Source organism: Trichechus manatus, unplaced genomic scaffold, assembly GCF_000243295.1.
Source record: "Trichechus manatus latirostris isolate Lorelei unplaced genomic scaffold, TriManLat1.0 scaffold00042, whole genome shotgun sequence".
Taxonomy (NCBI): Eukaryota; Metazoa; Chordata; class Mammalia; order Sirenia; family Trichechidae; genus Trichechus; species Trichechus manatus.
The window spans coordinates 9413524-9419129 of NW_004443978.1; positions in this window are offsets into that span (position 1 = coordinate 9413524).

Here is a 5606-nt window from a genome sequence, read left to right on the forward strand (position 1 = left end):
CTATGAGGTAGGCACTATTTGTATTCTCATTTTTATAGATGAGGAAACTGAGTCAAGGAGGAGTTAAGTGACTTGCCCTAAGTCACATAACCTGTAAGTAGCATAGCCAGGTTTGAATTGAGATAGAATGATTCTAGAGCCCACTTTTTTTTTTTAATTTTTATTTTGAAGTAATTTCAGACTTACCAAAAGGTTGCAAAAATTGATACAGAGTTCCTGTATACCCTTCACTCAGCTTCTGCAAATGTTTACATCTTATGAAACTACAGTACAATGATCTAAACCAGGAAATTAATGATGTTATTAACTAATCTACTGATTTTATTTAATTTTTGCCAACTGTTCCATTAATGTCCATGTTCTGGTCCAGAATTCAGAATCTGGTCCAGCATCCCACATTGTGTTTAGTCTTTATGTCTCAGTAATTGGCTCCAATCTGGGACAGTTCTTTATTCGTTCTTTGCCTATCTTGACCCAGACACTTGTGAAGAATACTGGCCAGCTGTTCTGTAAAACGTCCCTTATTTTGGGTCTGTCTGATGTTGTCTCAGGATTAGATTGAGGTTATGATTTTGTGGCAAGAATACTACACAGGGAATCTTGTGCCTTTCTCAGTGCATCATATAGGGGGAATAGGATGTTGATTTGCCCATTACTGGTGATGTTGACCTTGATCACTTGGTTAAGGTTGCGTCTGCAAGGTTTCTCCACTGCAAGGTTACTATTTAATCTTTGTAATTAATAAGTATCTTGTGGGGAGATGCTTTGAGATATTGCAGAAATCCTGCATCATACTTTCATCCACTGATTTTTGCATCTATCCATGGTCCATGCCTGCAACAACCACTGATGTTTTGTCAAATGGTCATTTTCTATTCCCCTCATTCTCTTTAGGTTTAATAATTGGAATATCATTGTAAGGGAAGCTGTCCCGTCTCCCCATTTATGTATTTGTCCAATTATTTCTTTATATCAGTATGGACTTGTGGATATTTATTTTACTCTGTGGTCATAATCTGTTATTCTCATTATTTATTTCCTTGCTCAAATTGTCCCAGATTTGGCCATTGAAAGCTCTGTCAAGTTGGTACCTGTGTCCTTTCTTTCCTACACCATACTGCCTCTTGTCAGTGAAACAATACTAAATGAAGTTGCTGGTAACTTTGTTCTCCCTGGGAGGCAAGCAGAAGAGTAAAAAAGACTCCATTACATTTGTAATGATGGATGAATGAGATGGTATTATCAACATTGAGCATTTCTTAGTTACCTAGTGTTGCCATAACAAAAAATACTACAAGTGGGCGACTTTAAAGAACAGAAATTTATTTTCTCACAGTTCAGGAGCCTAGAAGTATGGCTTCAAGGCATTGGCTGTAGGGGAAGTTCCTTCTTTGTTTCTTTCAGTTTCTAGTAGCTGCTGCAATCCTTGGCATTCCTAGGCTTGTAGATGCATCTGCCTTCTCCCTGGGTATGTGTTGTTCTGTCTATTCTGCTCTTTTTATAAGACACCACTCAGAAGTGATTAGGTGTAGGATCCACTGTACTCTAATATCACCTCATTAACATACAAAAGCAAACCCCTATTATCAAACAGGGTCATATTTACAGACACAAGGTTTAGGGCTTCAACATAACTTTTTTGGGGTTATAACTCAATCTGTAACAGAGCAGTTAAACAAAATCCAGTGGCCTCCAAAGCTAAGTCTTTAGAATAAGGTCACCAGGTAAGGATAAAGTGCACAGAGAATTTAAAATGAAGAGGCAGGTATTCCCCAGCAAGTCCACTGTGAATAGCCAACAGAGGAGAACTAAGCCCCTCCGACATCCACATCTACTTTCCCTCGAGGGCAGGGTTCTCCCTTCCGAATTATTCAGATGGGTCCCCAATTGGGCCTGTCACTCTCCTGTGTCAGTGTCAGAGGGGGACACAATTCCACAGCCCATACATAATTTAATAAGTGACATTGTTTACAATTGCCAGCACTTAGTAATAATGAAAAGTAGACCAAATTTTGGTCAGTTTTAATTCTCAACGGATACCGCTCCACTCACTGCTGCCCTCCACTGCACTGCGCCCTTACCCTGACTGCTCCACCTCTGTCTGCCTGCTAGAAAACCTACACTCTCCAATCGGAGGTGAACTTCCGCAGCCCACTGAAATTTTTTTCTCTCCAATTGCCGTCCAGAATCAAGAGTCAGTCATAGCAGATTCATGGCTTTTAGCTTCTGGCAACTTCTTTTAAATATTTTAAAGAGTGTGAGAGGCTTAGAGACCTGCTCCTGGAAAAAAAAAAAAAAATTGCAAAGCCATTTTATTAAATAGGATGATTTTAGCTGCAAGCAACAGCTACCATCACAAAAAACCTAATAATGGCTTAACTCCGTAGTTCCAAAGTGGGCTCCCCAGATTAGTGGCATCAGCATCACCTGGGAGCTTGTCAGGAAAGCACATTCTCAGGCCTAACCCCCGAGTGGCTGAGTCAGAAACTCTGAGGGTGGGCCCAGCAATCTGGGTTTTAACAAGCCTTTCATGGAATTCCAGTACATGCCCAAGTTTGAAAACCTATGGCTTAACTCATCAAGACATTTTTGTTCTCTTTACAAAAAGTCTGGAAGTTGGGTATTTTGGTGTCTCAGCAAGGTCAGCCAGTATCTCTCTGCTGTGTCTGCCCCTCCATTCTACCATCCTGGTGTGCTGCCTTTTGTCCCCAGCTTGTCACTTCATAGCCACTTTACTGCAGTAGCACTTTCCACCACGTTCTCACAAGGCAGCACCCCAAACAGAAAGAGGCAAAAAATAGAAACAAAAACAGAACTCTGCTTGGACCTTTTTCTTACTAGAGAGTAAAGGTTTTCCCCCAGAAGGCCCTGAGACTTCCTGTTTGTCTCACTGGTGAGAACTGGCTCACATGACCATCCCTAGACAATCATTGGCGAAGAAGGATGGAATTGCTAGGATCTGCTTAGACCTCTCCAGATACACGCCTCTCGATGAGGCACCCTGCCACTTGAACACAATTGCAGTTGTGTTAACAGGGAAGAAAACAGCAGGGCTGGATGTAGACAACCACGAGTGCTTAATGCAAGTACCTACAGCCTCTTCCAGCAAGCCTAAGAGGGGAACAAGGAAAAGCACACTTCATCTTAGAAAGATTTGTCTCATTACTTTTCAATAATAGATCATGACCCCATTTTGCTGGCCTCCTCGTTGCACAACACAACATGGACATGTTCCTGCTGAAAGTTTACAAACCCATCTCTCACCTGCTGGCCCGACACTAGACAGGTTCATTCACTCACACTCAAATAGAATGTGAGAGTGAGATCAGGAGTATTACCCACCCCTCTCCCCGGAATGGGAACAAATCTGTGTCACCAGGGTCACTCTTACACTGAGGACCTCGGACGAGAAGGCCACACCTTATTGTCATCAGATACAGGGAGGGAGAAGGACCTCCACTTTCTCCTTTATGTCTTTTGCTTTTGTTTGTAATGAGCGTGCACTATCTCTGTTTTCTTAGATCAAATACAATTTTTTTCAACATCTTACTATGAAAAATATCAAACATATTGCAAAGTTGAAAGATTTTTACAATGAACATCAACATACCTATCAATATTCTATTATTAGTCCCTGACTGGCACAAATGATTAAGGTTGGAGGTTCCAGTCTACCCAGAGGTGCCTTGGAAGCAAGTCCTGGCAATCTACTTCCAAAAAAATCAGTCCTTGAAAACCCTATGGAGCACAGTTCTACTCTAACACACATGGGGTCACCATGAGTCAGAGTTGACTCCACAGCAACTGTTTTTTTTTTTTCCTTTTTTTGTTATTCTATCATTAACATTTTTCTATCATTGTTTGAAACACTCCACCTTATTTTTATGCATTTCAAAGTAATTTGCAGATGCCAGAACCCCCAAAAACTTAAGCATGCAGAGCATTTATTAGAATTCAATATTTTTTTATTGTGCTTTAATGAAAGTTTAAAGTTCAAGTTAGTTTCTCATACAAAACATTATACACACACTGTTATGTGACCCTAGTTGCACTCCCCATACTGTGACAGCACGCTCATCCTTTCAACCCCGGATTTCCTGTGTCCATTCAAGTAGCTCTTGTCCCTTTTTGCCTTCTCATCACACCTCCAGACAGGAGCTGCCTATTTAGTCTCATGTATCCATTTGAGCTAAGAAGCACACTCTTCACGAGTATCATTTTATGTCCTATAGTCAAATCTGATCTTTGTCTGAAGAGCTGGCTTCGGGAATGGTTTTAGTTTTGGGCTAACAGAGATTCTGGGGGCCATGTCTTCCAAGGTTCCTCCAGTCTCAGTCAGACCATTAAGTCTGGTCTCTTTGCTAGAATTTGAGTTCTGCACCCCACTTTTCTCCTGCTCTGTCATTGACTCTGTTGTGTTCCCTGTCAGGGCGATTACTGGTGGTACCATCTTGTTCTTCTGGTCTCAGGCTGATGGAGTCTCAGGTTTATGTGGCCCTTTTGTCTCTTGGGCTAGTATTTTCCTTGTGTCTTTGGTGTTCATTCTCCTTTGCTCCAGCTGGTTTGGGAACAAATGATGCATCTTAGATGGCAGCTTGCCAGCTTTGAAGACTCCAGATGCCACCCACCAAAGTGGGAGGCAGAACATTTTCTTAATAAGCTTTGTTATGCCAGTTGACCTAGATGTCCCCTGAAACCATGGTCCCCAGACCACAACCCCTGCTACTCTGTCCCTCAAAGTGTTTGGTTATATTCAGGAAACTTCTTAGCTTTGGTTTAGTCCAGTTGTGCTGACTTCCTGTGTAGTGTGTGTTGTCTTTCCCTTCACCTAAGATAATTCTTGTCTACTGTCTAGTTAGTAAATTTCCCTCTTCCTCCCTCCCCACTTTGTAACCATAAAAGAATGTTTTCTTCTGTGTTTAAACCTTTCCTTGAGTTCTTTTAATAATGGTCTTATACAATATTTGACCTTTTGCAACTGACTAATTTCACTCAGCATAATGCCTTCCAGATTCATCTATGTTATGAGATGTTTTGCGGATTCATTGTTATTCTTTATCATTGCTTAGTATTTCATTGTGTGAATATACCATGATTTGTTTATCCATTTGGCAATTGATGGGCACCTAGGTTGTTTCCATCTTTTTGCTATCGTAAACAGTGCTGCAATGAACATGGGTGTGCATATATCTATTCGTGTGATGGCTCTTATTTCTCTAGGATATGTTCCAAGAAGTGGGATTGCTGGACCATATGATACTTCTATTTCTAGCTTTTTGAGGAAGCACCAAATTGATTTCCAAAGTCGTTGTACCATTTTACATTCCCACTAACAGTGTATAAGTTTCCCAGTTTCTCCACAGGCTCTCCAACATTTATTATTTTGTGCTTTTTGGATAAATGCTAGCCTCGTTGGAGTGAGATGATATCTCATTATAGTTTTGTTTTGCGTTTTCTAATGTCTGATAATGGTGAGCATTTCCTCATGTGTCTGTTAGCCACCTGAATGTCTTCTTTGGTGAAGTGCCTGTTCATATCCTTTGCCCATTTTTTAATTGGGTTATTTGTTTTTTATTGTTCAAGTTTTGCAGTATCTTGTAGATTTT